Source organism: Trichosurus vulpecula, chromosome 7 (genome assembly GCF_011100635.1).
Source record: "Trichosurus vulpecula isolate mTriVul1 chromosome 7, mTriVul1.pri, whole genome shotgun sequence".
Lineage (NCBI taxonomy): Eukaryota > Metazoa > Chordata > Mammalia > Diprotodontia > Phalangeridae > Trichosurus > Trichosurus vulpecula.
Window position 1 is genome coordinate 131,605,123 of NC_050579.1, and position 11,131 is coordinate 131,616,253.

General features: G+C 39.3%; 1 protein-coding gene across 1 annotated transcript in view; it reads right to left on the bottom strand.

The window, feature by feature from the left end:
* Positions 1-1,390, bottom strand: part of L3MBTL3 (L3MBTL histone methyl-lysine binding protein 3) — a 154,029-nt gene extending 152,639 nt beyond the window's left edge. Inside the window, exon 1 of the mRNA XM_036768842.1 lies at positions 1,315-1,390. The gene's annotated coding sequence lies outside the window, so the exon portion shown is untranslated. The remainder of the gene's footprint in view (positions 1-1,314) is intronic.
* Between the last annotated feature and the right edge of the window lie 9,741 nt (positions 1,391-11,131).

The following is an 11,131-nucleotide window of genomic DNA, read 5'->3' on the forward strand; positions in this document are numbered from 1 at the left end:
GGGAGGGGGGTATTTTTGTGCAACTTTCCCAAAATGGCGGAAATTGGAGCTGATCTATATTAAATTCTCACACACTCCGTAGGAAAGGAGGAGGAGGAGGAGGAGAGGAGAAGAAGAAAATGCAAACTGCCCCCCCCTTCCTTTTCCTTTTCCTCCTCCTCCTCCTCTTCCCTTCTCTCCTCTCCCTCCTCCGTGTGTGTGTGTGCGCGAGCGAGTGTGTGTGAGTGCGTGTGCGCGCCGTGGGTCGGAGAGGCCTTTCCACCGCGCACACACCGAGCACACCCTGGGGGAGACGCGCTTGCACATTCAACCAGTCTATTCTCCGCAGCCCGAGTCGGGAGAAAGTCCCCCGGCCTCTTTTCCCACTGCCTCGAGCTCCCGGACTTGTCCTGCTCGCTCGCCCGCTCGCTCTCCCCTCCCGTGCGCTCGCTCGGCACAAAGGCCACCCCGGGGGGAGCGGAGAGGAAAGGAAGGGGGCCGAGGACCGAGAGTCGGGGCCGGGGGGTGAAAAGGGGGGGGAGATCGGCGCAGGAAGACCTGCCTCCCCTCCCGTCCACCCCCCTCGCCTCGTCACCCTTCCCCACCCTCGGCCACCACCTAACCCCCCCCTTCTCGTCCCCTCCCCGCCCGCTCGCCGCCTCCCCCCCTCCCCGGGCTGCGGCTTCGCTGCACCCACACATGCACGCACCCGGGGCCGGCGACACCGCGCTCCCCACCCTCCCCTCCCCCTCCCCGCACCAACCCCGCGCTCAGTGTCAGCAAAGAGACCAAAGTGACCATCTCCGGGGGGCGGGGGGCGCGCGGGGGAGGGGGCACCCCCACGCATCCCAGAGCCTGTGCGCCTGGCGAAAGCCTTCAGGCGGCCAAGCAGAACCCCGGCTCCCCTCCTCGCAGCCCCCCACACCCTCCTCCGTGTGCACGCCAAAGGAAAAAAAAATACAAGTCTCTCCTCCTTCCCCCCCCCCATTTTTTTCCTTTCTCTTTTCTCTCTCTTTTGTTCCTCTTTCACACTCTCACACACTCTACTTCGGAGGGTGATGCCCAGAGACGCCCCTCTCCAGCCATTCCCGAGTCACTTGCCCACTTTTTCCCCGGGATTAAGTTTGCTCCTCTTTCCCAGAGGCGGAGAGAAGTGGGGGAAAAGCCCCTTCTGTCCTTTTCCCCTCCCCTGATCGTTTCACAAGAGGAGGGTGCGCTTCCTTCCTTCTATAGGTCTCTGAACTTTCATCTTCACCCAGAAAAATAAATGAATGGCTTTGGCACGTACAAATCTTCGGATTAATTAGAGATTAGATCAGATCAACCGCTTCTTACCCCCAAATTTTCTCTTTTTTTTTTCTCCGTCTCACGAGTAGTCCTGACAAATGGTCCAGGGCTGTGGGCGCAGTGCGCATGTGCGCGTAGAGTCAGGGCTGGGGAGAGGGGAAACTGCGCTGCTGCTGCTAAGGCTGCTGCTGCTGCTGCTGTTGCTGCTGCTGCTCCTAAGGCTGCTGCTAAGGCTGCCGCCGCCGCCGCCGCCGCCGCCGCTGTTGCTGCCGCCGCCGCCGTAGTCGCCGCCGCTACCGCGGCGGCTGCTGCTTGGGTGTCTCATTCTTGCTTCCCTCTTACTGCTGCTTCGTCTTCGCGGCTGAAAAGCAGCATTTAAAGCCTGTTAGCAAATGCGGCGACCAGCAGATACTATTTCAGGTGCATCTTTTCTATAGCCTTGTCAAACGACTCGGAGCCGTTAAGGCACAGTAAAAACATAGATACACAAACACACACGCACACACACACACACAATGGGAATGAGTGGCCAGGTTTTAGGTTTCTTTGCTTTTTTTTTTTAATTTTACTTTTCTTAAAGCCGTGTTCATGGCCGCTAATCTTCTCTGTGCTTATTAAATGTATGCATTCGGCCATTAAAGATTTTTTTTTTACACAGGCATCTCTCACACAAAGCCTAGAGAAGTAGCGGTACGTGCCACAGGTAGAGAAAAATAGGAAATAAAGTTTCACTTCTTGAAGTGATAAAGGTTTGGTGTATTTAGGACTCAAAATGTGTAAAAAATGTGACTATGAAACTTGTGGGTTCTTCAGGTTATATGGTCTTTTATTGAAAATGTGAAACGTAGAGGTCTAGGTCACAACTTAGAAACCAGTGATTTAAGTATATGACAATGAAATGTGGAAATTACTACATTATTGAAAGCTTTAATTAGCTCACTCAATTATAAAGTGGCCATGAAGTCCTAGCACTGAGAACTGTACACCTTTGTTAACACATCAAAACTGGAGGGGGTCAGTGTTGCATTTAGATATTGACAATTTTTTTCACTATTGGCAACATGCCTCCATTTAGAGCTCTCAGTTATTCTCTTTCTCTATTAGCTAAAGAAATAAAAAATAACAAAACACACCCGTACAAAATTCAAGTAATTGGGATTCTATTAAATATTTGTATGTCAATAACACAACAGTTGACAGTCTGAAGAAAAGATTAGCAAGTGTGATTCCAGGAATCAGAAATAAAAGGTGTAAAAGCAGTCCTTGAGAACTGGATAGGGGAGGGGCCCCTCTCTGCTGGAGAGAGGCCTATTTATTTTGCATCTTAACAAAGGGAAGGAGAGCCTTTTCTGAAAATTTTCAGTAAGGCCTACCTAGAATTTAAATTTATCTAACTGTTAAGTATGCCTTATTTTTTCAAACTTCCAAAATTAAGATTATTTTTGATGTTTATGTTTCAGTGAGGAAATGTTTTCCTGAACCAAATTGAGAAAATATAACTATTAAATTCCTTTCTTTGAATTGTAAAATTAATTATAAAAGAACCCACTTGAATATCTGTGCCATTGGGTTGAAGAGTATGTGAAGGAGGCTGAGTTTAAGCAGAGTGTGTGAATAAATGAAAACCATGGATAATCCCAAACTTTGAGTTGGCTATTGATTTCAAAACCTTCTCTGTGTCCAGCCTTTCTAAGAGCTGTTACCAAACACCCTAATGAACTGATTTGAATTTCAGCTCCTCTCCCTTTCTCCACTGGCCTTGTTAAGAATGAGCTGTGAAATGACCAAAGATAGCATAGCAAAAGGAAAGAAGGGAAGAGAAATATGGGCTGTGAACTAGGTGAAAATTTGTTAATCCACCCCATGATAAACTCAAAGTGATCTTAAATTATCATTCCAAAAATTTCTTCTTAGTACTTTCTTTGGATTTCTATACCAGATTTATATTGTACCCCCAGTTTTAGATTCTTTTTTGAGGTACTGTGTTTAAAACATGTGTATTCCCAAATTTCCTACAGACATTTCCAGTTTTGATAAAATTTCATTTTCCTTTCATCTCCAGAGAGCATTAATAAGTTTTCTAATATTCTGACCCAACTGTTCCCAAAATTCAATTAAAAGATTGTATTTCATAGTTCAGTATGAGTTGTTGAAAAAGCTTGGGAATGTTGAGGGATATATCTTTTAACCTTTCAGGATAATGACATTCTCTTACAAAAATGCCCCTTGGTGCCACTGTAACTTAAAGAGACGATAGACACAGACACACAGAGGTTAAGACAGTAGACTATTGATCTGGCCTAGTATTTTTTTTAATGTTGTTACACTTTTCACTAAAACAATACCATTTTCCAACCTGTCCCCTTAGGTCAATTTTAGATGCCTCTTTGGGTTTTGATCCCTACATACAGTCACTGGTTAATGGTAACCGCTTCCACACCATAGCCAGAATCCAACCATCCTCCCCTTCCCTGGCTGCCAAATCCTTTCTCCAAGTCTAGATCACCTTCTCAGACATGATACACCAACCTCCTTGCTGGCCTCTCTATTAGAGTTTTATTCCACACCTCAAAACATTCTGTACACTGCTGATAAAAATACTTTCCATGCCAAACACCATAATCATGTCATTCTAATATTCATGGCCTTTTTGTGACTTCTTATCACCAAACAGATCTAGTTCCAAATTCTGATTGTGGACTTCAAAATTTTCAACTACCTCTTCAAAGTCTGCATACAGGATTTCTCTACCAGTGGAGCCCCAAATATAACTATGGGCACATAAAGATGTAAACAATAAGGGTAAAAATAGATGGTAAAGCATTTTGGGTGGGGCCTCGACATACTCAAAAAAGGGAAATGTCTCCAAGTGCCCCAGTGTGGTTCTGGCCTAGCTCTTACTCTAACATGCACCAACTAGTAACCTATACTTCACCAAGAAATCAATTTTTTGCAGCCAACTAGAACCTAGACATCCCTCTATCATCTCTAATAGCATCATGTTCATTTAAAAAATCCTTTCTCTTATCTGCCTTATCATACCCTCCCCTTCCTTTCACAACTTGAAAACAGCCTCCTCCTAGGACCTTCTACAGATTACACCCACCAATTAATTTATGTTTTCCCTTCAATTATATTTCTTCATTTATTGTATTCATTGTACAAACCTAACAGTGTTTAGAGAGTCAGCCTGAGTAGCTGGTTCACCTTGGAGTCCAGGAGACTTGGGTTCAAATCCTGATTCTAACACATATGGGTTGTGTGACACACGTAAATAACAACCTCTCACAGCCCAGGAAACCAACTATGACTATGATTGTACATGGTCTAAGAGTTGCCTATCTGCATTAATGAGAGAATTTCCACAGTGGGAATTCTCATACACATAAAATCACAAGTTTGGTCCCCAAAACAACTTAAAAATGTTAACCAAGTGATATACTGAGAAGAATAAAAATCAGAATACCCAGGTACACAGAATACTGGAATAAAAATCAGAAGACTCAAATTCTAATCCCAATTCTACTGCTAATTAGCTTTACAGCCTGAATAAGTGACAACTTTTCTGATAAACATTTTGGATTCTATTATCCACCAAGCAAATATAAGATGCAGTTATCATTTTCAAATGAAACAATGCATGTGACATTAAAATATATGTATATTATTATTATTATTATTGGTTTTTATGTCATATCTCCTCCATTACGTTAGAAGATTCTTAAAGATAGAGCTCTGGCCAAACACTGACAAGCATGGTGACACGATGAATAGTGAACTGAATTGGAGGCAAGAAGTCATGGATTCAAGTACTGCCTCTGACACATACTGACTGTGTCAATGTGGACATGTCACACAACCTCTGTGCCCCTAGCAACTCTCGAAGAGTATAAGTTACAGAGGAATTGTACATCTACAGGAGTTGGCAGGGCTTTTTCCCTACAAAGACAAAGTGTTATCAGAGAATTGAATATAGATGAAATTCGTGGGCCTGCACCCAAAAAAAAAATCCTACTTAGTTCTCTTTGGTGTCTGGGAAACTGATAAATGCCTACTGACATGGATAACATGGCTGTTTTGTCATTGTATTTTTTATATTTTTACCCATAAACAAAGAAGGAAATACTGAATTTAAAGTAAAAGCCTAGCAAAACATTTTTTGCCCGATATCACATTTTATCTGTGGTATTTTCGCTTTTTTTGGAGTAGCACGTGGTACAAATGAGGCCAAGTTCAAAGATGTTGTCCCCTTCTGGCTAGTTCATTTTGATTAGTTTCATTGCTATATACAACATCCCAGACTGCAGTCAGCCATCTTGCAAATGTGTGTTATTGATGATTACAATAAAGTAACATGAAATTTCTAGTAAGATGTTTTCTAAACTGACAATATTTCAAATGGAATCATCAACATTGCATTTTGCTTTTTTAAAATATTTTTCAAATTATAATTTTTAAACACCATAGTCCTTGTTCTTATGCTGTAATAATGGATGAAAAAAATGGCATTAAGTTGGCTTGGCCAGAATTCCAATTATCGATATTTGTAACATCTGCGTTTGGTTTTTCTGTTAGTATGCAAGCTATGACAAAAATAAATGTTCATACAGTCTAATTTGAATACTGATTATCTGTTCCCAAGAGAAATGTGTGTAAATTCTTAACTACACAGTTTGTGGTAATAAAATTTAATATAAATGGTGAAGTGAAGGGAAAAGGACATTACTTATCAAATAAGAAGTCCATTATTTGTATAAAAGTCAAAATCATCATGAGAATAGTATGCTTTACATTCATTAGGACTTTTATGAATTATAGATGTTTAATAATTGATATTATCATTTAAATTTTAAAATGGAGAAATAAGGTACAAAGTGGTTCTGCTTGCCAGTGAAAGATGTATCACAAGACAATATCTTCATATGAATGTGAGTTCTAGTTCCTGTTGAGAAAGAGGGAAAAGTGGGACTCCAAATTTATAACTATCATAACTAAACAAACCTAAGCCCTCAACTGACAGTTTTCTGGGCTTTTTTATCATTTAAAAATACAAAGTGTTGGAGAAGCTGTGGGGAAATGGATACATTGATGCACTGTTGGTGAACCTATGAATAGATGTAACCATTCTGGAAAAAAAATCTAGAATTATGCACAAAAAGTTACTAAACTATATGTGCTCTTTGACACAGTTGTACCACAGTTAGGCCTATATCCAAAAGTAAACAAAGAAAGAGGAAAAGATCCATTATGTACAAAAATATTTATAGTAGCTCTTTTTATGACAGCAAAAAACTGAGAACTAAAGGGATGCCCATCAACTAAGGAAGGACTGAATAAGTTGTGGCATATAAATACGATGGAATAATACTATGCTGTAAGAAATGAGGAAATAGATGATTTCAGAGATATGGAATGTCTTATATGAACTGATGCTGAGTGAAGCAAGCAGAATCAGAACAATTTAAACTATAACATCAACATTAGAACAATGATCTATTTTGAGGACTTTTATAAACTAATGAAAAATGAAATGAGAACCAGAAGAATAATTTAGACAATAACAACACCCATGAAAGCTAGAAGTCTTATGAGCAATACAATAGTCAGTCATGATTCCAGAGCATTGATGATGAAATATATTATTCATTACAAAGAGGTGATAGATTTAGTGTGCAGAGTTAGACATGCTAACAGAAAAACCAAATGCAGATGTTACAAATATCAATAATTGAAATTCTGGCCAAGTCAACTTAGTGCCATTTTAAAAACATATATTCATATATAACCATTAAAGGAATTTGTTTTACTTGACTATGTATGTTTATTAGAAGAAATTTGGTTTTCTTTTCATTTTTTCCCAATGGGATGGGAGAAAGAGTATATATGTATGTGTGTGTGTGTGTATATACACACACATATATAGATATATACTCATACGTATATATACACATATGCATAAACATATATGTATGTATATACTCATACATGTATATATACACATATACATATACATGTATGTATATACACATTGTGTATTTGTGTATGTATATGTATATGTATATTTTTCCAAATTGCGGGAAGGTGCTACAGACATGAAATATTACATGTACTTTCTGTTTAACTGTGTTATGGACCTCCCATGAAGTGGGAGCAATCTATAAATGTTTGTAATATAAAAATAAAACATTAATAAAATTTTTAAAAAGAGAGACAGATTTGAATTGTACCACCTAGGGCACTCTGCCTTCCCCCATATCACAGGGTACAACCCACAGAGATGGCTATCCCAGATTCAAGGTATCCTCTGGGTCTGCTTTCACTGAAATTATAACTCATGAGTCCCTCCTGATGGGTTTGCCTGAAGTAGTCAATCCAGAGAAAAGTGCATTTAGTTCAAAACAAAAGCATTTAATGAAGTGTCACAGAAAGAAAAGTAACAATAAAACACTCCTCCAAAAACCTGGGGCTCATTCTCCCACAAATACACGCAACCTGTGGCAAGAATAGATAAGTGGAGAGAATAAGCATGGAAAGGCAGGCACAGGAAATACATGTGGCTAGGGCACACATGGGGAAGGGTAAATAATGCTTCTATCACTATAGGGCCTGATGTCTAACAGTGATATCATCCTATTAGTCTCTACCAAACCTGCTTTCCCTTGGTCTCCTCCGGAAAGTTTACCTTAGATGCTGCTGTACTGGAAGATCATCTCTGCCATCCACTGCCAGACATGGTCCCACTGGACAAGTAGCTGTGAGGCTTCTTTCTACTTCCAGAATCTGGTTTCAGATGAAATCCTCTAATTCTCTCATGGGAAAAGTAGGCATTTCCATGCTCTTTTACTTCAAAGCTAAAAACTTTGTTAATAGTTCTTTTAGAAAACCAAATACCTTGCTTTTATTTTTTTTTCTTTCAGAGAGATTGTTTTTGTTTCCTTCAAAGACTATAAGGCCTGTCATCTTGAGCCCTGGGTATGAAGCTCTTTAGAACAAAGGACCAAGACCAAAATCCTGGCTGAGTAGCTAGTGCCTTCAAGTTATAGTGTCTCTTTTTCAACTCAGTTTCCTGGTTGTTGGTCTTGAGTATCCCTGGACAGCTTTACTATATCTTCTGGTGAACATTATATGTACCTCCTGATTTTAATCTCTGAAGATTAGACTACACTTGATCATCATCCAAGGATTTACCCAACAACTATTTGCCCAACAACCACCAAACATTCTCATGTCTGGATTCTTCCAGTTTCTCAGCTCCAAATTCCTTCTGCTCTCCATTGCAGAGGAGCAGGGAGGGAGGCATAGAGACAAGGATAACCCTACTGATCTCTCCTATGTGCCTACCCATATTTCTGGCCTTTCATCTAGAGATACGGCCAGCTAAAACCTTAGAGGTTTTGAGCTCATCCTTACAGAATGCTATTCCAATGACTGTGACCAATTTAGATAGTCAACTTCTGTAATTTCTGACTCCAAAATAGCAGGTTTCTTAGCCAAAAATATGTGGTTAATTATGTCACCTTTATATTTTGCTTTGCCTTCTTTTCTAGCTTCGGTTACATTTAGCCCTGTGCCCACTGGTGTCTCCTCACATATATACTCATAGACCATCCTGCTAAAAGTTCCCAAAAACCTGTAAACATATCATGCTAATGGAATTCATAACTTTTATTTCAAATAAACCTGCTGTTCAGAATGTATTATTTTTATTTGGCATTTATATTACGCTTTTACATTTTCAAAAGTCCTTTTCCATTTTTAACCAAATATTTGTCACAATATCCCTGTATTATTTCTTTCATAAAGTAGGTAACTGAGGCAAGGTGCCAGTAACTAATACCTATATCTAGAATAAAATTTTCCATATATATGGGAAATGTAACTGTGCAAAAAAAAAAGTCTGGAACATTACTATGTTTATATAGAAGGCTTAGTAGAGTGTCAGTGTATGTGAAGAAGACAATCTGTTACATTAAATTATACTAACGATATGCTTCACATGTTTCTATTTCAGAAACTAGAATCAATAAGAAAAATCTTTAACAAAGGTTTCCCCAACCAGTTTGAACTCTTTAAAAACAATTAACATTTTAGAATTTAATGCTGGAAATTTAAGGTCAATATAATAGAAAATATCCTAAAACTTTGAGCTGCCCCAAGATGAATTGCTCTTCCTTGATAAATAGTGAGTATTCCATCTCCAGAAGTCTTCAAGGAAAGACTAGAAGTCTAGTTGGCAAGAATATTATAGAGGAAAATTCTGGTTCAGACATGAGTTGTACTATGTGACTTTGGAGGGCTCTTTCTTTCTTAGATTCCATAAAATTCTAATGGTCCTTAGTCTCTCATAGATTCATTTTAGTTTACACTTCAAATTGTTTTCTCTTCTCATGCTCATCTACCCTCAAAATTATCTTGGGAAATTGTATATTTTCTTCTGGCCTTGGGAACTTGGTAAAGACAAACAAATGAGTACTACGATATGTAAGAACAAGTAAATTGAGACTAGCCTTCTCACTCAGGTCTCCTAATATAAAGCAAAGGCCTTTTCTTATTATGGAAAGATTAAATTCCTTTTTGGTCAGGCGAGAAGATCATGGGACAACCCTCCTGGAAACACACAGGATGCAAACACCTCACCCAGCATGATTTGCTTAAGAGAAAAATGTTGAAATACTTTGTCTTAATAATCACGTCTGCAATACCTCCACCTTATGCTATATCTCCCTGCTTACTCTCTCTCCTCATCCTTATTTAGAGCAAGCATTAGGGAAATACAGCATTTTCTGTTTGTTTACACTAGTGATTATGTCCTTGTCTCTACTAGCAATATTCTTAAAGTCCACAAGATGGGAATGTTCTCCTACCAAAATATATTAAATCATAGCTCGGATGGCAGCTAGGTGGCGCAGTGCATAGAGTGCCAAACCTGGAGTCAGGAGGACTTGTTATGAGTTCAAATCTAGCCTTAGACACTTACTAGCTGTGCGATTCTGAGCAAGTCATTTAACCTTGTTTGCCTCAGTTTCCCTCATTTGCAAAATGAGATGGAAAAGAAAATGGCAAACTACTCTAGTATCTTTGCCAAGAAAAGCCCAAATGGGAGTCACGAAGAGTCAGACATGACTTAAAAACAAGTGAACAACATAGTCTAGAAATCTAAATCCCATTCACAGATACTGATGAGATTTCACATTTTTCAATTTTCAGAGCTAGAATTCAGAATTTTTTTTCATTATGGAAAATTAAGAAAAGATTTCACATATGCCTATATTTATAAGACTTAAATGATTTGATACAACAAATTCTGAAAATATTTTAATCCATTTTCCTTTTCTAAGCAAGGGTTCTCAACCTTTTTTGTGTCATTGACTCCTTTGGCAGTCTGGTGAGACTATGGAACCATTCTCAGAACAATGTTTTTAAATAAATGAAGTAAATGCTAAATTGTAATTAGAGATGAGTGAAAATAAAAATGTAATTTTTCCCCATCCAGTACATGGACCCCCTGAAATCTGTAGTCTCCAGGTTTAGAATCATTTATTTAGAGGCCTTTGTCTTTTAAAAAGCCACAGAACCAGTAAATACTTTTGATCTGCCTAAATTTGTATAAACAGATAAACACTGAAAAGGGGGTAGCTAAGTGGTACAATGGATAGAGTGATGGAGCCTGGAGTCAGGAAGACCTGAGTTCAAATTTGCCCTCAGATACTTACTAGCTGTGTGACTCTAGGCAAGTCACTGTTTGCCTCAGTTTCCTCATCTTTAAGTGAACTGGAAAAGGACATGGCAAGCCACTCCAGTATCTTTGCCAGGAAAACCCCAAATGGGATCACAGAAAGTCAGATATGACCGAAACGACTCAACA